Raw genomic sequence first — 25791 nt, forward strand, 5'->3', positions numbered from 1 at the left:
AATATAGTATGAGTTGAAAATTAACAATATTTTAAAATATCTGGCTAAGTGTTACAGCTTCACTATTCTTAGCTGAAAACCTAAGGGAAAATATACAGTTAAGGCAAGACATGATTAACTATGGTGGATAAGTGTATTTCAAAGAATCTTCTTTATAATATTAACTCTAAAGTACAAGTTTCTCATCAGATGTGATTCTATCATCCTTTTCTCCTTCTGAGGCAGCTGACAGCTCATAGGAAGTAGACAAGTGTCAGTGCTATCATCTCTTATTGTTTGCTGCAATTACACGTTGTATATTATTTTTGACCCACACTTGCTACTCAGGACTCTGTAAACCACTTGCTCATTTCTTATGAAATTAGTTTAGTTAAAAGAGAATAATATCATTTAAAATCCCAGTTAATTAAAGGCATGTAAATTGTAGTATATCACACAATTCTGAAAGCCAATACCTGCATGAAGAAACCACTGGTTGTAGACGCCTCCTCCTACACCTCACCTACTCTGAAATATACGAGGCCTTCAGCAGATGGCTGGGATGGGGTTCCAGAGTAATTAAGCTCATATATTGTGTACATTTCCCTTATTACATCTTATTATTTTCTTATTTTAGATAGAACAAATACATATAGAAGTTCTATTTTTTTCACATTCAACATTACATATTACTACTTCAGATCATAAACTACCTCAGGACATCATTACATGCAAGACCTTGACAGTCCTTAATACATTTCCTTGCACCTGATGCTCTGCCTCTTCCAATAAAATATTCTTCTTTGCTAAAAATATTCCAGTTACTCCCCTAAACAATCCAAAATGTCATGTAATGTTGAATGACATATACCCAAACTATTTAATACAGATGAGAAATTAACGTACACCCAGGAAAAACATGAGCATCATTATGGCAGATTTATGTAGAGTGTGGTCATTTATGTAATTCATATAGATTTATGTAGACTTTAAGATTTTAGCCAAATATAATGAAAAAAGCCCAAATGCATATATGCATGTTTGTATGGTTTTTCAACCTGAGTTTGAACTAAAAAAATTACATGACAGTTATTAGTTATATTTTAGGAAAGTTCAATAGAATACCTGTTTTTTAAGCAGAATTTTTAGCTCATATGATTTTGTATTTTGTCTGTAATTTTGTTTATATATTTATATTATTCTTCCTTTATATTCAGCCCTAAACAAGAAAAAAATGTCTTCACTCACACAAGAGTATGATCAAACTGAGGCCCTGTTCTACCTGAAAGTATCCGCAAACTCAGAGACTAAAGAATGCCTGCTTCTCAGTCAGACATTTAACACCATTCAGAATCACGTCCCATGGAACCTAAAGTGTCATGCTTCACACTTCTGTCAGGATTTCTATTGATTACGTTGACTGTCAGTGTGGAAAGGGAAAGGAAATTTCTATTGTTCGGTAACGATTTTGTATATTAAAATATTCTTTTAATTTATTTACAATATTTTCACATCCCCTAATCAGTCTCTCTGAACTTTTTTGCCTCAAATATTTCACAGTTAAATTTCACCAAAACACAAATGTCCCAGGATCTTTTCATAAGCATTTAAAGATAAAAACATTATTTGTTTCTGTGTAGCATGCCAATGAATATTCAAAACAAATTATGCTGTTTTCTAAAATGTTTCACTTCAAATAGATATTTCAGAGGACAACAGATGAAGATTTATGCTACATTTTCAATGTAAAAGTAATTTATATATATAATGTAGAAATTATTTTTAAATAATTTTAATAAAATTAAATTTAAATCTGGGTGATGGGTAGTGTGGAAAACATAAATAAAAAGAAAAGTCTCCTATTTCAAGATATAAAATTTTCATGTTAATATTTTAATAACAGATTATCTATCCTGTCATCTCCTTTTCCCCACTCCAGAAAGTGAGGAATACAAAGCTTTTTAAATAAAACTACTGAAAATCTAAACATTACAGAAGAGCTAAGTAGAACTGCTATCAGAAGCTGCAGGGATGGAAAGTTTTAAATACAATTTAGAAATTTTTCTGAATTTGGAGCCAGGCAAAGATGACCCCACAAAACTGGAAGAAGAGAATGTGCTCAGTTTTATTCATGGGGGGTTTCTCACACCTTCCCCTTAGACATGTTTAATTAGCCAGAGCCTGTTGTGTTTATTTGGTAGATTTGGATACAAATGGAAAAAAAAAGTCTTTTCATCTCTTTTTATCAGTAGTCTCCCAAAGCCAAGGCAGGTGTCTGTGGGATTAAACATAATTACAAAGGGAGAGGGTGAGAGAAGAAGGGAGCTAGATAATAATTCCCAACAGAGCTGGAATTTGAGAATGGGAGCAGGTGCTGTAAGAGGCCCCATGTATCCAACTAATTTAAGCCACGATGTTGTGTAAAGGCCCACATATTCATCCTTTCAACGGGGAGGGCACTGCAGTCTGAGTACAAAGACAACCCAGCCGGAGCGATGCCAAGATGGCCGGCTTCAGCACCACGGCTACCAGGGTAACCAGACCCTGCTTCTCACTGCCGCCTTTGTTGGGTGGCAGCCACAGGAAACAAAGTGCCACTTCTTACCATTGTACAGGCACATGCATAATCATCCTCCTTTTGGCTTATCATCATGAATTAGCAATTACTCTATTATTAAATGGAAGAGCGGCAGCAGGTGACAAAGCACCACAACTTCGAGTTTATATTTCTGAACCCTTTCATTTAGCTTTTTTTTCCGTTTTGGATTGACCTCTTCAGCTAGTGTATTCCTATTGTGCAGAAAATTCTATGATTCCATAGAAAAGCTGTTTTCTTTCTCAATTTGGAGGGTCTGACCCATGATTCTACTGAAGGGGGAAAGAAAGCACTGAAAGAAATATGGACAAAAAGGTCCTTCTTCAACTAAGAGAACACCTGGACTACATAAAGGAGACACAGACCACAGACCTTAGTGCTCTCACCCCACCCCAACCCCCCTCCCTACTGTGCCAGGGCAGCTTCTCATCACAGGCTGACTCATCCAAGCCACTGTGATTCTGTCTGGACTCTTCATTCAAGATCTATTATTTACTGAAACTTTTAAGATAATGCTACTTTTTATCTGGTTGTATCCACAGTTCTCTGACAAAGAATGAGAAGGAAACTGGGAGATTTCAGTTCTTATGATTCTGTGCTTTCCAAACTGAATGAATGGAGAAGAATTTTAATAGTAACTGATAAATTATTTCCATGAGTCTTGAGTGAAGGAAGTTTTTTGTAGACTTCAAAAAGAAGAAAGCCCTACTTTTAAAGCTGGCTACATTTTTTTTTCAGACCTTGGAGGAATTCTTGAATGTCAGTATTCCAAATTGTAATAATATAGCAGAGGCAATAAAGCTATTTTTCCAACATGTCACTGGGTCCTATTTACTCCATAGTGGTATATATCACTACGTAGTAGGAATGTTTTAAGCAAAATAGTATTTTGATATTTTCTTTCCTGTCAGCTAGGAAAAATGAAATCAAAACATTGATATTTTCACCATAAAATGACTTTATTGTCTAATTATACATTTCATATAGTTACCCAGGTACAGTCTTGTTCTTTTTATATGTCATTTGGTACACTGTAAATTACATAAAAGCACAGTTCTTGGATGCTCTAAGCCCAGTGGTAATGACAGAACTTATAGTGTTTGTTTGTTTTTGTTTTTTTGCCTTTTCTAGGGCCACTCCCCCAGCACATGGAGATTCCCAGGCTAGGGGTCTAATCAGAGCCATAGCCGCCGGCCTACGCCAGAGCCACAGCAACGCGGGATCCGAGCCACGTCTGCAACATACACTATAGTTCACTGCAACGCTGGATCCTTAACCCACTGAGCAAAGCCAGGGACCAAACCCACAACCTCATGGTTCCTAGTCGGATTCGTTAACCACTGAGCCACGATGGGAACTCCCAGAATTTAGAGTTTGACAGACAAATACACTTAAGACACCAGGAGAAAGTCTTAATCTGGGCCTATTATTAGCACTTTGACATCTCTGAATATGTTAGGACATTCTAGGGAAAATGAGGCTGTTTTTTGAGGATACTGAGAAAAAGGTAGACCTTGCTGGACAGTAGGTTCTGAGTACACAGAGTAGATTAAGGGTATCTTCACACTTGCAAGACAAACTGAATGGGGAAAAAATTCACTCTGAATAAACTTGTTAGAATGTACTGATTCCATTCAGGGATAGTAAATGGGTATCAGTGTGAAGAGAAGTTACGAAAGCGATTACCAAGAAGGAAACTGTTTTCCAAATCAGCTACTGGGAGATATTTTTATGAGGAGTATACTCCATGTAATAAAATCAAAATGAGTCAAATGATAGAGCTCATCGGCTTCTTGGAGTGAAAACAGAAATAGATTGAAAGTCATCTCCACTTGGGGCCTGATAAAACACTGCAATAATGTTGGGAGAGGGTCCTTCTGCTATTTTAGTGATGCCATCATTAGGGACTAGACCAGGCCACCTGTGATAAGGTTAATAGTAGCCATGAAGAGAAGAGTGAAATCTTAAGGCAGTGTGATGAGAGCAGCAGCCAAGACTGTGAAAGATCAATCGACACTAAGTTTGGAGAAGCCCCATGAAAAACTCAAGTAGCAACAGAAGAAAAATATCAGAAACCTAGTACAAAGGGACTAGTCACAATGTTTTTTTTTTTTTTTTTTTTTTCCAGAAAGGGTAGGCTTAAGGTTCCATCAGTTAATCTATGGGGGCTTAAAGAGAGGGTGATTTTTGTTATTAATTTTATCCTCATTGTACCTACAGCTTGGTCAGATGTAAGAAAGTCTTAACCTAAAACTGCAATATGCATGGCTTATCTATGCTGTTATAAAATATAAAATATTTATAGATGTTTTCAAAAGGCAAAGGAAAGGGTTGACAGAATAAGCCCTGTTTTTCTTAGAAGAAATAATTTGATATGCTTAATATATAAATACCATGAATCACGATTTTTTGCTTGTTTGTTTTACGGCCACACCCACAGCATATGGAAGTTCCCCAGGCCAGGGACTGCATCCAAGCTGCAGCTGCTATTCACTCTGAAGCTGTGGCAATGCCAGATCCTTTAACCCACTGCTTAAGGCTGGGGATCACACCCACACCTCTGCAGTGACCTGAGCAGCTGCAGTTGGATTCTTAACCCACTGGACCACAGTGGGAACTCCAAACTATGATCATTTTATCTGGAGTCTCTGTAAAACATGTATCTCGACTTTGGGACTAGAGTGAGGAGATGGCATTGTTAAATTATTTCAACCTGATCACTGAGTTGAAGTGGATCTGGGCGTGAGTCTCAGACTGAAAACAACTGGTTAGCAGCTGAAGAGAAGGTGGGACTTTGAAACAAGAGCGATGATGATTTTCAGAGGTAGTCACCTTGGATTCAACCACTTAAATTAGAAACTTGAATTCAGCCACAGTTTCAGGCGTCTCGGCTAAGTGGGTGCCAGGCCTGGGTATGGAAAACATAACCACTGATGAGAGGTAGAGGAAAAGGATTACCAGGGGCCAAGGCTGTAGGGCTCAGCTCTAAGACTGTCCTAAAAGAACTGTTCATTTGAGTCAGGGGATCTGTACAAACTTGCAGGAAGGGAGGGGAATGAAGTGTATCTGGTCTCCAAACAGAATCATGAAAGGGGATTCATGGACTGGTCTCTGCAAAGCTTTTGTCACTGAATAGTTCCGCATGTACGTCTGGGTTCCGGCCGGTGTCTGGGGGTGGGCCCAGGGCTACTATTACACAGCCGAGAACTCCAGACAGGAAGATGATCCAGATGTGAGGCAGGAGAGACCAAAGTCAAGATGGATCTGCTGGCAGTCACCTATCTGCTCAGACCTGTATCTCAATGAAATAACCTCACTTGAGTTACAGCTCCTTCCAAACCTGGAGTAACATTCCCTTTCTACTTTTCACGTCTAACGTAGAAGAACCATGCAGGGTAAAAAAGGATTCTAGAAAATATAATTCATGGCTTAACCATGGTGATATACTATAATCTGGCAAAATCCATCCCTATCAGCAGGACACACACACACCTCTCTTAATCATACTGAACTTAGAAATAAAGAGAATAGCAAAATCTATCTAACAAGATGACATTCCTATTGTAAACAAAACTCATTTGCCTTCTACCCAAAAGGAAAGACAAAGTCAATGTATCCATATTTGGGTGATGTTCATTTCTCTTCTAGCTGAGCCACACACCAGTTTTGATATCTTGCGGATTAAATTTTGAGATATATGTTAATTGCTAACCTAGATTAGATGGTCATCATTTCTATAACAGATCATGTGGTCATATTTGGTATTTAGGATGTTCTTCTTCCAATATCCATTCCTTATTCTCTTTGGCCTCAGAAAACAACTTGGCTGGTAATTCTTTCTTTGCTGAGTGAGATGATCTAAACCTACACTGCTAACATATCTGCCCACTTGCAGTACTTCCTGCACTGGGTTGTAGTTTACGACTGATTTTTATCACAAAACATGATAGTAATAAGAGGTGAGCCAGAAGTATTCCTTTGCTGGAAATATATTCTTCTTTATGTCTATTGTGTAGTAGCAACTGAACTCACCTTTGATAAGATCAATTATCCCAGCCTCATGCCTCATAGTTTAGCAGTACGAGGAGTCCAAAACAGTCAGGTGGCAGACTCAGCTTCTAGTTTAATGGAAACAGTATGTGCCCTCTGGTGAAAGCATTTCTTCCTTGAAAACTAAGACCTTTAAATCAGAACAGCCCAAAATTGTGGGAACAGGAGGCAAAAATGTTGCTAGTGGTTGATTATCAAGTAACAATGAGAAGGATCACTCACATTCCATTTCTTGATTCCCAGGCCAGTGCCTCCTGGCTATAGGAGAAAGAGCACCATAAATAGGCTGCTAATTCAAAACATGCACTGCAGCCTTGAGGACATCACCCAAACAGCTGGCACTATAACCTAGTCTTAAAATGTTATTTCATAATTTTAACTATTCAGCTGATCCAGGTGATGGAAGATGTGGAAAAAACTGATGTTTCCATCAACATAAATCCATTTCTGCACTTTAGTCTTGTAGATGGTCAGAAACAATCTTTGTGGAATACCACGAGAGTAAATAAGGTATTATGCAGCTCTACAGACAAATTTTTTTGGAAGCAGTTTGAGTATGAACAGGAAAAGCAAATCCATATCCACAGTAAGGATCTGTTCTAGTGAGAACAAATTCTGCCCCTTCCATGAAAGAAATCATCCAACATAACCAACCCTGCAAACAGATGGCTGGCTTACATTCTGCATGCCATATCAGAGGCTCGGGGCTGATCTTTGCTGTTGGCAGTTTGGAAACGCAACAGTGCCTCTAGCCAGAACAACATAGTTGAATAGACGCTTATGTTGCTGAGTTCATACAGTCTTCATCTCTGCTTTCACAGCCATTTTTTTTCACAGACTCATTGTTCCAGGATAGAGGTGACTGAGGAAAGATGCTAACTGGCATTCACAGAAAGAGTCACCTTGTCCAAGATGTTCAAACATCTTCTGTTGATGTTTCTCTTTATGAACAATTAGAAGGATACAAAGACCTTCAAAGTCCATGCTCATTTGAAGAGACCTAATCATCTACTTCTTCCCTATATCTCTTGTTACTTATTTTCCAATCATATTTCTTCCTAAATTTTTTTAACTGTTTGGACAAATTGTTAACTGCAGCCTACAATCTAATGTGTATCTATACACCTGGACATCTCTCCTTCCAAGGAAAGTGGGAAACCATGCTGAAAGGCTAGAAATTTTGCCCATTGGAAGAACTTTCTTTACTATATTTTAGGACCTCCCTAGTATATGGCTATATTGTTTCAAACACCTATTTTGGGATAGATTTAGCATATCACACAAAATCATGTTAAAATCAGGATCTAACTTTTTCTTCTCCAGTCAACTCATCTGAGGAACTATCTATTAGGCCAGGGTGACTGCTGAGAGACATATGACAAGGTAGCAAGAGTAGGAGCTACAGGAATCTGAACCACTGTGACTGTTCAAGCTCAGTCTCACTATCAAGTTGATAGGAGGGCACAGCTTTCACACTCAATTCTATAGCTCAGTGGGTCACACAATTCCAGTTTGTTTTGGACATCAAGGTTGCAGGAAAATGTAGGGGTCTATGGAAAAGTGTTTATTTTCTGCTTGGTCCCAAAGATGAGCCATGAGTTATTTCTCAAAAGAAGGAGTTATCTGCTAAAGATAGCATTGTTTTGTTCTAAAATTTTAAGTCAGTATAGTGATTCAGCTGTAGAGGCTTTCCATACAGCATCTCTCTCTTCTGCATACACTTCAAGAACCTTTGAGGGGGCTGGGTCACACAACGCAAAAGACAGAGGAGCTTACATAGCAAGTTGAACCTGTGAAGAAGCCCTTTCTTGCTTTGTTACACTCAAAACTGGCATTCTTTCATACCATTCCTCAAGTGGAGAAAATGCAAAGCAGCTAACTAGGCATTACATCTTTTTCTTAGTCATTATAAGAGTCAGATATAGTAATATTTCCTTCATCTTGGAAAGGATATTAAAACATGGCCCAGATATTTCACCAAGCTGCCAGACCCTTGAATTTCAGTAGGATTTATTTCTCAACCTTTGACACACATGCTCCTTTATTTCCAAAATATCCAAGAGAATTTCTACTTCCTAACTTTGATTCCTATCAACTTGATATCTATAGCAGCTCTAATAGGAAGTATTGCAGAAGGGAAAGGTGATCAATGCTCTTTTGGGTGAAATTACAATAGAGGCCTGGAGTATTGATGTAGCTTTATGTTAAAACAATGAAAGTAGATTTCTACTATGTAAATGAAAAGCAATATACTTTTTTGTGGTCTTTCACTAACATAAAAATTCCAATAATTCAATAATTGGCTACTAGATATCTCACGACATGTTCCTTTGCTTCATAAAATAGCCATATATGTCTTAAAAATCTAAAAACAGAGTTATCATATGATCTAGCAATCCCACTCCTGAACATACATCTGGAAAAGACAAAAGCTTTAATCCCAAAAGATACATGCACCGCAATGTTCATACCAGCACTATTTACAATGGCCAAGACATGGAAGCAATCTAAATGTCCATTGACAAATAAGTATCTAAAGAAGATGTGGTACACCTACCCATAAAAAAGAATGAAATAATTCCATTTGCAACAAAATGGATGGACCTAGAGATTATCATACTAAGTGAAGTCAGAAAGAGACAGACAAATACCATACGATATCACTTATTTATAAAATGATGCAAATGAATTTATTTACAAAACAGAAATAGACTCACAGACATTGAAAAGAAACATATGGTTACCAAAGGAAAAAGAGGGAGGATAGATAAATTAGGAATTTAGGATTAAGAAATACAGATCACTATATATAAAATAAACAAGAACATACTGTATAGCACAGAGAACTACATTCAATATCTTATAATAACTTACAGTGGAAAACAATCAGAAAAAGAACACATACACGCACACACACCTATACCATCCACATGGTCTCGACATCACCAAACTTCCTCGAGGCTATGTCTCTAGACAGTTTTCACTGTGAGAATGGTGGGCAGAATGTACATTCCAAGCAGAGGGAAAGGGATGAGGAGCCTCTGATTGACCAGGTTCAGCTCACGGGTCAACTAGCAGGCACATCCTCCAAATTACCTCCTCCTACAATTCAATAGGAAAGAGTGCATCTATAGTATTACCTTCCAAGTTCATCACCATCTATTGTGTATGTAACTTGCTTGAATTAGTTTTGTGTTATTTTGTTTAAAAAGAACTATGCTATCAAGACTTCAGCAATGTAACTGAAACATAACGTGTTCAATAAATATTTATTAAATTGACATAAGATCTTTGTGAAGAAGAAGGATAAAGTATCTATATTGGGGCAGATTCAGAGAGTAGGTGAAAAATGCACCGATGATTGCCTCCTTTATTAAAATACGATAAGTCAGGGTGAGATCCAGAGTCAAGAGACAAAGTTGTTCTGGCTTTACAAGTTCGAGACTCTTTCCTACCTGGGCCATTCCTACATAGGAGAGACAGAAACATGAGAAACCCAACAACATTTTCAGGGATATGTTAAGAAATACCAGACTGTTCTCCTCCTTACACACCCATACAGACACACTGAACAATGTAAAAATCAACAAAGTATGCACACACTAAATTATATAATTCATTACGAAGACACTTTTAAAAGTGTCAGGGTATGTAATTAATAATTATGTTGGGACAGTATGCATAAACACAGGCCATCCCAGGCAACCAGGACATAGAGGCAGGGATTTACAATCACCTGTGATAACACCTAGTGTTCTCAGAGCTTATCAGGTTATATTTTCAAGGTGAGCCCTAAGGGCTAACAGCCAAGAAATAATCTATTCCATGTGATTCACATATTTACCCACATCCCTCAAGATATATTTGCCTGTATTGTGTTTGAGAACTGTACCCCTTTTCCTCTTTACTTTCCCCATAACTTTCATACATACCTCTCTCAATTTATTCCTTATTAATTTTCCTTTTTCTCTATTGTTTTTTTTTTTCTTCTCATACTTCTGCAAACTCAATTTACTATTCCATCCCTCCAGGTATTCTTTAGAGCTGAGACTGAGACTTATAGAATTTATCATCTTAAGTATAAATTTACATCTTAAAAAGGAGGCATAAATTCATGATCTTTTACTTCCCAGGTATAAGACTATTAAGAAGTGATATAAGTCCTCCAATTACACAAAAGAGAAATATTAAAACTACTAGATTTCCTGATATCTTGAGTAAATTGGATTTTTGTTTTTAGGGCTATACCCATGGCATACGAAGGTTTCCAGGCTAGGGGTCTAATTGGAGCTACAGCTGCCGGCCTACACCACAGCCACATCAATGCCAGATCTGAGCCACATCTGCAACCTCCATCACAGCTCACAGCAATGCCAGATCCTTAACCCACTGAGTGAGGCCAGGAGTCAAACCCATAACCTCATGGTTCTTAGTTGGATTTGTTCCTGCTGCACCACGACAGGAACCCCAAGTTGGATTTCTTAATGTAAAATATTTTGGAGCTCAAACCTAAGATGTCACCTCTACAGTCTATTTTTTGTTGTTGTTGTTGTTGTTGTTGTTGTTGTTTTAAATTTCACCCACTTCTGGACTCTTACCTTAGAAACATCACTCAAAAAGGAACCACAATTTAAAAGAGCAGATTTTAACTGACCTAGCATATTCCAAGGAATTCCTGAGCTGTGTAGCATGGACTGTTTGCTTAGGGATTGCCTTGGTGTTTCATTATCTGGGGACTGAGATTCAGATCAGACTTGGGAGCACAGAAAATAGAATTGTACCATTACGCGGAGGCAACGAATCACTTATGAGAATGTGCAAAGGTAACATTTAGTTCAGGGATACTGTGCATATCAATCACATTCATCTGTCTCTCTACTATTTAGCCTGGGATGATTGCAAGCTAGTAGTGACATGGCAGTGTCAGAGCTAAAAGGCAAAGTGTAGAAGAATGAGTGTGCAAAACTTAAAAAAAAATGTATGATTTCATCTTCTCTATTACTGATTTTTTTTATTCCAAGGTATTTTAACAACCCTACAATATGTGACCATCAATGTCTGAAAGATGCCTTTTTAATTAAAGTCATCACCAAAGACAACTACACTCCAATCAGGAAAATTTCTTTTTTTAGGAAATTTTAGGAAATAGGTTTTTCTCCTCTTCAGTCTTTGTAAATACCTCTTTTTTTTTTTTTTTTTTTTTTGGACTTCTGATCAATTTGCTTTATCTATTATTAAGGAGTTTTATGAATATTCATATATTTAGCATCTATCTCCTTTTGCCTAATCACTCTGGTAACAGCGATCACATTTGAATCACTATATCACAGACGCAGCTTGGATCCAGAATTGCTTGTCTGTAGCTGTAGCTCTGATTTGACCCCTAGCCTGGGAACTTCCATATCCATGGGTGTGGGCCTAAAAAGAGAAAAAAAAAAAAAAACTTGAATCAGTACCTATAAATGTAAGATATAAAAACAACTTCTGTTTTCCTTGACATATTAGATCTTTTTCACACTTACAGTAATGAAACCAGCAGATTTTGTGCAATGTCAGAGTATCTGAACTGGGTTTGATTCTCTAAGAGATCAGTGGATCTTTCTACTACTTATAGATGTCCACTGAAAACCCTAACAAATATTCTCATTAGTAGGCCCACTGTTTCCTAGTTAAAAAAGTAAAGATGATGCACCTTAAACTCATCCTTGATGTTGAAAAATCAACTCACAATACATGTTTTACTAATACTGTATTATTAGCATTTTATTCTACAGAGAGCATAATTTTTTAACAGTTACATATGTCTCTAAATTCTTTCTGTTCTACCAGTGTAGTCCTATGACAAAATCATAACCACTTTGATTTAAAATATATTTAAATGTTCAAATTTTAAAAAGCAGATAATAAATCAAGAATATTAATAAGACCCATAATTCTTTATAGATGCATATATTCTTATATCCCTGAAGAAAATTCCTTAGAATCTACAACTTAACCAATTACTGTATATAAAGTATCAAAAGGATCTGATTTTTGGAGTATAGCTAATCTATTGTTCTCTCAAACATTTTTTCCACCAAAGGCAAACTCATAATCTGAAAAGCTGTATTTAAAAATAATATTAATTTGTTATAATCTTAAAGCTAAACAAAATAAACCACTTGACCATTTAACCATTTCTCTGAAACTACATTTTTAATAATGTTTTATTACTGAAAATTTTAAACATATACCAAAGTAATGAGAATAGCGTAAAGAATTTTCTGTCATATTAAATATCCCATGCTTATGTTGTGCCATTCCTGCCCCAATCCTGGTAAAAAACCTTTTTTCAAAGGAACTCTAGTTCCTTTTATTCCTTTTATTGTAGACCATTACTTGGAAATCAGAATACTACATTTCATGTGTAAATAGGACTAATGTGATATTTTTCTCTCCTGATCCAATGGTTTCTCTGTCTGTTCCCACACCAGTGCCAAACTGTTTTAATTACAGAGGCTTATTGTATGTTTTAATTTTCCAAAATAATGTTTTGCTAAACTTGTAGGCTATTTAACCTTGTCAAGCCCATATTCATCTTTCTAAACATGCATTTTATTTCTATTGCTAGAAATAAATTTAGTCTTTCCATGTTTTAAAAAAATATTGATGAGGCAAGGTACTGATATTTTTTAATGCTGTATTACACCAGTAAGCTATAATTCCTTATTTCCTGGCAACGTGACCATTTTATCTCATAGAAATTATGCAGTCAACTTCTCCTGATCAGCTCCCACCTGATTTTTATTATCAAATAAAAATTCATTTTTGTAACATCAATGGTAAGGTCCATCGAAAGGAAATTAAAACAAAAGAAACATTTCATCTATTAAGTTTAATAAAATCTAAGAGTGAATTAACTTTCATCTCCACTTTTCTATTTCACAGTAAATAATGCCAAAGAACTCTAAATTGGGTACATCAACGGCATGTTTTTTCCATAACTGTTACCAAAATACAATGCTTTTTGTTGTTGATTACTGGCTTGGTTTTCACGAAATCATCAAGTCCTTCTCGATTCCAATGCACCACATGTTATCTTGCAACAAGTAAAATCAGTAGGGCCACTACATATTTTTTAAACTTATGTTTTGTGCCTACCTATATGCAGGAGGAACCAAGGTGGCCTGCAATGTTTACTATATGAAATTGCCAATTCTTTATCATATGAATTAACTAGTAGGCCTTATTTTACCTAAAAACATAAAAACATCATAGGCTTGGGATTAATACATACACAGATGAGTTTATAAAATATCTCAAAGGAAAATATGAGGTTATATGGAAGAGAAGAGAGATAGTTGTTCTATAAACCAAAGCTAAGTTATTTATTGAAATAGAGTACCCAACTACACTCTGAGCTTTCGTGAAGCTAAAGCATATAGGAAATAAAGAAAAGGTAAGCTATCCAAAAAAAAAAAAAAAGTCACTGTCAGAACTCTCAACTACATATTTTCAGAGGCCCTTTGCAACACTAATCAGCACAGAAATTTTTCATTAATCAGAATGTCCAGTAAGATTATTTATCCTCATTTAACGCTATTTTTAACAGAGGTGAAAAAGATAAAAATAGTTACTATTATTTAAAATATTGGAAAGCCATTTTAATCCCTTGACCTAAAATTAATTACTTTGAAAAATGTAAACCTTTGACAAATTAATTAATTATCAATTTGCTTTGTAGAGTAATGATTTTATAGAAAGACTTATGTCTAACACTTTTTAATCTTTATTATTAAAATTAATAATTACTGTTTACAGACCTGTTTCATTAAAATTTCATTTTTGGAACTATTAAATGAAACAAAGTATTATCTGGGTCTATGTGTACATATCAGTGCTGGTCTCTGGCTAATTGAGAGTCCACAGAATGTAGGTGAACTTATAGTAACTTCTTTTCACCCAGTCCATATGGCTGTTTCATTTACATTTTCTTCCAAATCTCAAAATATCTCTGTAACTGAGGTTTCTGATTAACCTATTCTGGTTATTTGATGTCTTAGAAGATATTTCATCAAGATAAGATAATTAATTGTCTTCTTCTAAGTATGATCCTGCAATGATTTTTGGAAAATTTATAGTAATAGTGGAAACTTCGTGTCCATTCCACCATCCATAATAAACTCAGATTATATTTAATGTATGCCAAGTATATTTAACTTTTATCTATGTATGCATTCTGTGCAATGAGAACATACCGATGAGAAGGCAGAAGTTCCTGCCAAAAAAATAACTTCTTTTCTAGTGGGACAAATGGCAATATAAACATTGGTCACAATCAAAGTATTTTAATAAAAACAACAATAACAGCCTTACCTCTAGGAATGAAGAAAACTTCACAGAGTAGGAACTATTTAAATTGTTCTTAAAGGACTATTAGAAATTTACCAGGTAGAAAAACATAGGGAACGATATTTGAATCAGAAGTCATGAAAATAAAAAGAAATGATGATTTAAAAAGATTATGAGTTAGAGTGAACTACAAGCAATACGGTGACTTCTCAGATACCAATTTAAGGCAAGGTGGAAACTGAGACTCGAAACATAATCACTGCTTGTGCTGGTTTTGTACTCCATCAGTTTAACTAGACTAGAACGGTATTTGCTACAGTTTTGCTCTCTGATGGTTGTGGGTTAAGGGTGACCACTAGAGAAACCTGCATGAGATTTGAAATGCGGAAGTGAGGAGGAGGACATTAGGCTCTGCAGGTGGGTCTGGTGAGAGCTTCTGCTGCAGGTCAAGTACAAAGTTGCTGATTTGTTTGATCATCTAATTGCCATCCCCCCAGTATCCAGGTCTGCAGTTCCTGCAGCTCCCACCTGATCTCCTCTAGAACCTCAAGCCCTAAACCAGGCACATGTGCAAAGTGTACTGGCCTCCTCTGGAAGGTGGGTTTGGATGTGGTGAAACGTGCAGGTTTCAGTTTCTCCATGTAAGTTCCAGTTCACCTATTATCTGTCTTGGGATTTTTCCCCCCACTGCTGGCTCCACTGATTCACAGCAACTTCAGCCCCACCACAATACGGAGGCAATAACTTATCATAAACTTATTTACAGGCTACCAAGATTATGTAAGATCTAAAATAATGCTTTTATACTGCATCACTCATAGTAAGTTTGCTTCCCTGGTTGAACCCCTAGGAATGCACAGCACTTTCTGTTATTTAAATTTTACAAATAAAGCACCAAAGTGTCAATTTTCTTTCTGAAGGAGTCGTATAAATTCAAGTGATTTTTTATGTGTATATTTATCAATCTGTGGGGAAGTGAAGAAAGATCAGAACACATTCCAGTGAGGGAAACAAAGTGCTTAATTATAACTACAAGAAAATCTCCATGAAAAAATCCAGCCCTCCTTGAAAAGAAAGCAAAGGGTAACAGCTTGGAATCAGATTGTTCACATTATTAAGACTGGAAATGCTATTTTTATTCCAGGGTTGGTGTAGAACTACATTTTGTTGTTGTTTTTATTTTTTGGCTGCCCCTACAGCATATGGAAGTTCTGGGTAAGGGATCAAATCCAAGCCGGAGCTGTGACTTATGCCAGAGCTGCAGCAATGCTGAATCCTTAATCCATTGCACTGGGCCAGGGACCAAACCGGTGCCTCCACAGAGACAAGCCAGATCATTAACCCACTGGACCATAGCAGGAAACCCTGGGAACTGGGAGTTTTGAAATGAGGACTGATTCTCTTTGCATGGGTATATCTCTTCACATGTATAAAATAATCATGCTATAAATGATGCTGTGAAAAGCTCATGTTTTTACCCCATCTACTGTGAAGACCCACAATATTCTACCATATTTGTTGCCTCAATCCAAGGGTAACTAGTAAACTGCTATACAAATGTTTAATAAATTTGATAAATTCATTTAATGTAACAGTTGAGTACTGAGGACTCTCTTTGATACCTCATCATAACATCTGCCTTTGGAGTTCCCGTCATGGCACAGTGGTTAACGAACCTGACTAGGAATCATGAGGTTGCGGGTTCGATCCTTGCGCTTGCTCAGTGGGTTAACGATCCGGCGTTGCCGTGAGCTGTGGTGTAGGTCGCAGATGTTGCTCGGATCCAGTGTTGCTGTGGCTCTGGCGTAGGCTGGTGGCTACAGCTCCGATTCAATCCCTAGCCTGGGAACCTCCATATGCCATGAGAGCGGCCCAAGAAAATGGCAAAAAGACAAAAAAAAAAAAAAAAACAAAAAACAAACAAACAAACAAAAAAAAAACATAACATCTGCCTTTATGCTACATAAACTTAGCTAACATGTGAACTTCAAATCCCACCTTTCTATTTCACAGGCATATTTAGTCAAAGAGTGAAAGATGAGAAGCACTACTTTAATCCATCTCTTTCAGATCTAAACCACTATTTATTCACACTTGTTTTATACCTTGAGAAATAGCTATTTGAACTAGAAAAAGATAGAAGAATGGTGCTCCTGATAAAGCCATATGATAGTGTATGTGTGTGTGTAGAAGTAGGGCAGTGGATGACAAGCCTGGAGGTTGAATTATTTGTCACTGGCCTGCAAACTAGAAAGGAAGAAATGGCTTGTATTGACAATAAACATACAGACAACCTAGCTAAAATGATTCCAATCAAATTTTCTGTTCTGTTTTGCTAAGAAAGAATCAAGAGCACAATTAAGAAATCAATGATGATCACTGTATGACAAACCACAGTGTCTGGCAGGAAAAAAAAAATCACTGAGAAAAGAAAAACTTAATTTAGGAATGGCCATAACTCCCCTAAAGCTAAATAACTTAACAAAATATAATTTTAAGACCTCTCTTACAAATAACCAGACAATTTCACTCATTCCCAGCAGAATAATGACTCTGCTGTGTCGATAACTAAGTCTAGCTTCTTTTAAGATAAACATTTCCAAGCAGAGCATGGGGAATTTCAAACTGAAATGATGTGCCCAAGACTTTCTTCATTAGTGGTCCATACTTTATTCCCAAAGAATGGGATCCACAATAGATAAGGTATTGATACACCACTGTGAATATGGCATTGAAGTAATAATCATGAAACAGTGGAGTCAGAGGTGGAAATATAAGTTGACTGCCTGAATCAATTCTGCATCTGCACGAATCTATACTTAATCTATAGAATTAGCCCACGAAAGCATTTTCTTATTTGTACTCTCTGTGTGGAATTGTTTAAGGATAGGTTGATAAAGTTGCATGTGGACTAATAAGGTAAAAGAATAATTTTGTTCATCCAATGTAGTCTCCACAAAGAATACGAGTTTGGGCGCTTTTCCAAAGGGATGGAGAGAGAGAGAGAGAGAGAGATCGATCAATAGATAGATGAAAAAAGTGATTTCCATAGATTATAATAAACATCAAAATATTTTGAAATGTGTAGTGTATTTTCCTTCTTAATTTTTTAATTTTTATTTTTTTGCTTTTTAGGATCACACCTGGAAGTTCCTGGGCTAGGGGGTTGAATCGGAGCTGTAGCTACTGGCCTACGCCACAGCCACAGCAATGCAGGATCCAAGCCATGTCTGTGACCTACACCACAGCTCACAGCAACGCTGGATCTTAACCCACTGGTAAGGCCAGGGACTGAAACTGTGTCCTCATGAATACTAGTCGGATTGTTTCTGCTGCACCACAATGGGAACTCCCAGTGTCTTCTTCTTAAAAAGTTCCACTTCTAGTCATTTGCCATAAAAATTGGGGATGTAGCTACAAAGATTTCCATTGCAATATTATTTAGAAAAACTAAAAACTTTCGACATCCACAAAGCTCAACTGCAGGGAATTTTTTAAAATAAATTATTATGTACACATATAAAATTATAGCCAGGTATTAATTAATACTTGTTACTAATAAAATAAAATGCTTATAACATTGTTAGGGAAAAATATGTCATTTACCAAGTAAACTGTATTGCATGTGTGTGTATATGGGGGGGGTGTGTGAGAGAGAGATCTTGAAGTATACATCCCCAAATTGTAGGATTTTTCATTTTTTAACAAGTTTTACAGTAAACATATTGCTTTCATAATTATAAACAAGTTATGTGGCTTTTTTAAAATGAGTGACAAGAGTGGAGGACAACCCATGTAGAATATTAGATTTGGGAAGAATTTCATATCAAGGGGTTACAAAAAGTCTATCTTTCATATCCCTCCTTTTAAGAGAATGCCTATCAATAACAGTTTGTCAGTATATTTTCCCCATTCTCCTCTCCAGAGCAGTCTTTAATTTGTTCATGCCCAGGCACTTTGTTTCCTACTGACTGTGTGCTTATTGCACCACAAAGCGAAGTGGCTCTCGGATGGATATCTAACAGAATCACAGCTGGCTCAGACATCTTTTTCAAAGGTAACATGGACTGAGCAGGTAGAAAAAGCAAGTCTTTTAGGCAAGGGAGCTGCTGGGGGGAGGTGAAGAGGAAACCACTGAGGGCTTTGAGAGAAGCTAATCAAGAATAAAAATACAAATGAAAGTTTAAAATTTCAAAGAATGAAGGGTAAAGGAAACCTGGTTTAAAATAACATCATCACAGAGCTCAGCCTAATGGGTCCTGGTATTCTGGGTGGCTCTCTCATCCAACCACCAGGGAATCGGGGTTCAAGGAGCAATCGGATTGAAGACAATTGGCATTCAGCCTTGGCGAGGAGCAGGAACAGAAGGCTCTTTGTTGAATCAGTCAGCCAGAGTACCTTGTGCTGAACAAGATCTGGATTAAGGGCGTGCATGCTTGTTTGCCACAAATGTTTTATTGTATGTCTGGGCAAGTCATTCTCACTTGTTAAGGAACAGCAAGGGTTTTGTTCTGCATGGGCTTAAAATAAACCAGAAGAATCAGAGGGGCTTAGGGTAAGGGGGAAAGGAGGAGGAAGAGTTCATGTTTATGGTTTGGTTTTGTTTGCTTAGCTCTTTAGCTTTTGGAATAGGCAACTTCCTGGAGATCTTAAGTCTTAAAGTCTTCATTAGCTCTAATTTTAAAGCAACTTTTATGCTGATAATTAAAACTTAAATTGGAATAAGACATGTACTTGCTAGCTCCATATAAATGTTGTCTTGGTAAAGTGTACTGCCTACCATCAATGTGTCTTAATCCGGGCGTACTACATGAGCTAAGTGAAAGAGAGTATTCTGAGTATATTTTCCTCAGCTTTTTTTGAGGCCCATACTTTATTTTGAAAAATATAAAAATCTCACAGAATCCTTTATTTGAAATACCATGAAGGTAATGAAAAGCAAATCAAAATATTGGAAAAAATTCGTTTTCAAACTTCATATTTCCCTTCCTCCATCTATCATTTCCCCCATATCTGCCACCTCGTCCCAGGGCTGTGTGATCCCTACTGAAGACTAGTCACTGTTTGCACATAATTAGAAAACCTAGTTTCCAGCTCCAGCTCTGTTTTAACTCAACAGCCATCTGTACTTGTGCAAGTTATTTATTCTCTCTGGGCCTTGTTTTCCTTATCTATCAAAAGTACTATAACCTGCCTTCCTGCCTAAAAAAGTTATTGAGATTCAAAACTGATAACGGATCTTAAGATACTTTGTGAATAAAGAATAAGTAATAGTAGTATGATGAAAAGCCTTTAGCTTTGATACTAAAGTATAACTAATATACACAAAAGCACACATATCATAAAAAAAGATGTTAGAGAAAATTTTGTAAAGATAACTACTTTTGTAGACAGCCTGTGCTTTGCTGTGAGTCCACCTCCCACCTCTGGGAGGAACAGTGGGGCTTACTATCTCTTTTACCTCTGGGCAGGTGAGATGAAAATTCAGGGGACAACTCAGAACAATTTAAATGTGTTTATCGCTTTAAAGAGAATCATAGGATCTGGTACCTGGCTTGAGCCTAAGAAAACTAAAGCACAATGTGGAAGAAAAAAGATACCTACATTAGGTTTAGCAAAAAATGGGCAGATGTTTGCAATCAGCAGATGTAGGCCAGCCTTGAAGAAGAGAAAGATAAGGTGGGCTGCTCTTGCTTCCAATATAATAAGACAATTTGGAGGGAAGGTACATAGGAGGTGTATGCTACTTAACTGTATGTTTGTATATGTTAAATTTCTAAGAGCTACCGAAAGAATCAAAGAACCTACTGGAATAGAGATGCACTTTACCCATCAAAGCTCTCCTTGACATGCAAGGCTCCCAATAATGACCATCATGGACAACCAATAAAGGTACCTCAAGAGCAAAGAGGTCAGTCTGCACCATCTAAGAGACCCAGAGAAAAGAAAGCCATCTATCCAAGTAAGATTGCCCTCTTCCCACCTCTGAACTTCTGTTCCCAAATTTGACACTAGTGGGATCTATAATATCTGATAGCCAGAGTCAGAAGAAGAAAGCCTTTGGGAAAGGGAACAGAAGGCTGAAATCTACCTCAGCATGAAGCCAGGCAGCCACCAACCAAAAGTTCACAGAAGGGCAAAGCTTTTTTAAAAATAGAGACCAAAGCATTTATTAATATCTTTGCCTGGACAAATTTCACTTAACCAAAGCAACGCTATGTATGGTGACCTCTACCATACATGTGAGTATATAGCTGTCTACCTAAGATCAAGTAGAGAAATTACAGCATTCCCCAATTTCCATCCAGGGACAGTGGACAACCATTCATCTACACACCATACCCTGAATACATGTTAAAGGGAAAGGAAGACAAAATAAAATTGTATCTCAATTATATTTCTAATTACCCATATCTGATGTATTAGCTACAAGTTATAATGTTATCTTTTCAGTACATAGACTACTACTAGCATTCTTTTAATAAACTGTGAACCTTAAGAAACTTAGTGTGGGTCAAATGTCAAGCTCTCAAACTCAAAATTATTAATAAGTAATCACTGAGCACCTGAATTATACAAAGTGCTCTATTAAACACCGTCAAGAAGCAAAGAAAGGGAGGAGAAGACAAATGCTCTGTCCCTGGATGAGTTCATGGTACGAGTGCATTGTTAAAACATATAACAATATTGCACACCAGGAACAACTGCACAGGGACGTATTAGGGTTTTTTTTTATCAAAATAATAGAGTTTGGTAAGTCTATTATAAAAAATCAGCCAGTGAAAAGAACATGATGTTCCTTGGAATGCCCATGTTTGACTTTTATATGTTCAGAGAATTATACTACCAGAGAATAAGGATCTTGGAGCAGCATCATGTTCACTTTTTTTTGACCCTTTTGTTTCGAGCACACTTACATGCACGTCCTGAAAACTAAACCTCTGCTTCCCAGAAGCTGTCTCATGCAATTCCTCACAGTTGTTCCAGGAAACAAAGACAGCCTACTGAAAGTCACAAACAGTGGACAGGACCAGGGAAATGGAAAATACGGATACTGTCTTCACTTACAGACCTTTTCCAGGATGGACTTTACAACGTGGCTTTGTAAAAAAAAAAAAGAATGCTAATTGGACATTTCATACAGAAAGATGGCATAAATGTTGGACCCACTTAAGGCAGTGGTGAATCAATTCAAAGAGTTCTCCAGAGGAACAAAATTGTCAGTATATCAGGGGAAAAAATGCTGCCCTTTGTTAGGGGTTTAATTGTGGCCCCCCCAAAAATTAATATGTTGAACTCCTAATTCCCAGTACCTCTAAGCTATGAGCTTTTTGGAAATAGAGTAATTGAAGATGTAATTAGTTAAGTTAAATGAGGTCATATTAGAGTAGGATGCCTAATCCAATGACTGGTGTGCTTATTAAAAGGAGAAATCTGGACATGGAGACATACAGTCAGGAAGACTGGAATTATGCTGCTGAAAGCCAAGGAATCACCAGAAGCAAAGAAGAAGGCCTGGAACATATCCTTTCCTAGAAGCTTCAGAGACAGCACAGCCTTTCTGTTGCCTTGATCTTGGACTTCTAGGTTCCAGAATAGTAACACAATAAATTTCTGTTGTTTAAGCCATCCAGAGTGTGGTCCTTTGTTACAGCAGCCCCAGCAAACTGATACACCCTTTCTTAGAATGAACTCACAAAAAAATAATAATAATGAAAGTACTTCAACACATAGGCTATAAGGATATAAAAATAATATGGTAACACAATAAGAGAATCTAATCCCTAAGGAAAAGGCGAGCATATTTAACATATATTAGTGCTTCAAGCTCAGATGTCAACTGAAACTAAAATAAAAAAGGATGTGTCAGCTCTTAAGTGCTATGTGCTTGGGCTCTCACATCCAAATGTTCTATGCATTTACCTGTCTTCCCTACTAGTGTTAACATCCCTTAATAGAAATTCTGCCTGATATATCTTCAAAATCCTTGTATCTTTCACAGAACCCACAGCAGTTCAGTAAGAATTGAACTAAGGAGAATAATCACCATCAGGAGACTGACCACCAGCAAGGACGTATTATTTCAGTTAAATATGAGACTCTAAGCCATGTCTGTACTGTTTCCTTGTTGTCATTTACATTCTAAACATGTGCAATGGGTATGGATTTCAATCTACCACACTCAGGTGCAATATGATATTATATTACTTACACACTGTATTTTCTGAGTTAACTTCTTTTTGACTCTAAAACACTGCCTCAGAATGGAGAAGAATGCAATCACCTTCAGGGTGAAGAGTGCTTCATCTGTCCTAGGCTCACCAAACATGGAGCAGGGTATTACCCTACCATGAGCAAGAGTCCCTGGCTTCATCTGCTTCATTGTGGTTGTCTTTGTGCTGCTCATTGTTCAGTCCCTCAGGTGGCCTTAGGAGAGGGAAATGCTGCATCTATGTGAGTGCTGAAGACCAGAGACCCATGTAAGGTTGGAAGCCCAGGGTTTGGGACCCAGGATCCCTGAGTACATCCCCAATCATCCCCTGTCCAGGCATCTGGGCAAGAGCAGGGTTCCAGGCTTCCTTACTTGACCCTGTCAAAAAGCCCTTTCCAACTTCAGCATCCCTCCCCTCTTCTAGGGCCAGGTGGCTGCTTCTGCTCTGACTTCTAAGCCTTTTCCCATCCTTGCTCTAAATGGACAATCCTGCAGAACCTCTCTCTTTGCCTGTCACAGAAACCAAACCAAGGTCATTCTTGCTTTCTCTGAGAAAGAAGAGAGAAGAAAGGCTGGTTCTCATCAATTAGTTTCTTATTAATTGGCCCTGTTACAATCTGTGTGTATATGTGCTGCTCTCACCACTAAAAAAAAGTAAAATCAACATTTTCAAGGATATTAAATGGCTATCAGTGAGAATCTCATAAAATACCTTTGTTTAATGTACTTCCCTCTTCCCCACAAAAAAAGTCAAGCTTTCTTGAATATAGAATGGTAGCTAGAGAAAACAATGGAATGGCACAGTCTAGTCTATTTTACTGGACCGTGAGATGGATTTACCTTAAGAAGCAATGGAGACTGAAAGCTCCTCCCTCTTCAGTCATTCAAATCTGTAGTTTCCTTGAACCAGGCCCGGGCATGTACCTCCTCGCTGCTGTCACACACTTCAGAGGAACACAGGTGTATGTGTATGATGGTCAAGGACCCACACTGGGAACACCTTTCATGGCCCAGACCATAAGTGGCTATTCAGATGTGAGCTCGGCCTGCACCACATCCACGAAAAAACCCCATATAAACTGCAGCTGCCTTGAGTTCACATGAAGTAGGAAAATCAATTAAAGTTAAAGCATAACTCAGAGAAACCCCTCCAGTCTCCAACTAATTTTTCTACACTTTTCCTTTTACTATAATCAAACTTTGATGAATCCAGCTAATGTTTCCATACCCCTTTGCTATTCCTGCTCCTGTGTGTCCCTGCTCAGGTGGTTAACCCTGGGGGAAAAGAAAAATGTAAAATGCCCCAGTTGCTTAATTTTTCAAATGAGTCCAGCATTGCAGCAATGTCCATTACATCGTGACAACTGACCTTCATATACATCTATGGCCTATTAGAAATAGTGAGTGTTCAAGAATAACCTCTGAACTCTTTGTAAAATCTATGAAATCGTGCATGCATATGTGTGTACACACAGGCATTCATACATATAAGCACACACAGAGGTTCCATTTCAAGAGTGGTGTGCAAAGAACTGGCCCCCATCGACCATTTTATTACTGTTTGCACATTTGGTACAGAACAGCAATGAAGGCCCTAGCGTCTGCAGCAGCTCCGGCAATTAGCTCTGAATGAAAGAGTCATAAATAGTAATTAGCCATTCCCTCAGTCATGTCCCAAAGCCTTTAAAAAAAAATCTGCAGAGAAATCAATGCATTCTTTTCTAAAAACCTATTACAGGCGTGCCACCCACTCACTCCACCATCACTTCACACATGCTGAGAGCAAGAGCAGGATTCCTGCCACTCCCCAGATGCCTGTGGATCTGATAGTGATCAGTGAGGGATGCCAAGCCAAAAGGGGTGAAGAGAAGAGGTGCTGCAGAAGAAAAGGTCTCTAGAATATTTATCAAGTTAGTGAGATGTAGGTCTGTAGGAGCAGAGAATATCCAACACAGGAGGTCACTGGGACATGATCCTAATCAACACAGAATCATGTCATCCTATGCAGCTCTACCTCTGCCTCAACTGTGAATCTAGATGCTGTGGGAGTCTCCTGAATTCTCCCTTCACTCAGCAGTGAAATCGTTCAGCTCTGAAATGAAGCCGATAGTGCCACATCACCCCTACAGTGGGGACACACGATTGAAGAACCTAGGACGAAATTGCATGGCAGTGGAACACCACCTCCTGTCTTAAAAAACGTGGATTCTGAGGCCTGAAAGGCAAACCTCTGTGTTGTTAGGAACATTATGATTGTGGCAATTAAGCCTTGTCATCCAGTAAATGACACAGTCCATTCTGTGATGTGCTGAGTAGCCTTGATGGGATCATTCTAATGCTCACAGTCGGAGGTCTGGAATGGGCCTTGAAAGCTATTCCAGCTTATTCCCTTGGCTTCAGATATGTCTCTTCTATTTCAGACAGATTTATGGACAGCAAAACTGTGAGCTCAGCCTTTTAGTATCAACCATCTAGAGCCCGGCCTAATCATTCATGGAGTGCTTGATCAGATGCAGAACCGTGGTTCAGCCATTTCCAGTGGCCTGAGCAAAGACTTGCAGTGTTTCTTCCATTGCTGAGATTTTACAGCATTCCCAGTATATGGCTCTGAAATGTAAACCAA

At 37.7% G+C, this 25791-nt stretch overlaps 1 long non-coding RNA gene across 2 annotated transcripts in view; it reads right to left on the reverse strand.

Annotated features, from left to right (window-relative positions):
* The window catches only part of LOC106504343, a 699971-nt gene that overhangs the window by 360133 nt on the left and 314047 nt on the right, over window positions 1–25791 (reverse strand). Inside the window, exon 1 of one of the 2 annotated variants that reach the window (XR_001297739.2) lies at window positions 24009–24225. The exons of the other annotated variant lie outside the window; for it this stretch is intronic. This is a non-coding gene — a long non-coding RNA (uncharacterized LOC106504343). Of the gene's footprint in view, window positions 1–24008; window positions 24226–25791 lie in introns of those variants that run through there. 2 annotated transcript variants of the gene reach the window in all.

This window comes from Sus scrofa, chromosome 7, assembly GCF_000003025.6.
Source record: "Sus scrofa isolate TJ Tabasco breed Duroc chromosome 7, Sscrofa11.1, whole genome shotgun sequence".
In the NCBI taxonomy this organism is placed as follows: Eukaryota; Metazoa; Chordata; class Mammalia; order Artiodactyla; family Suidae; genus Sus; species Sus scrofa.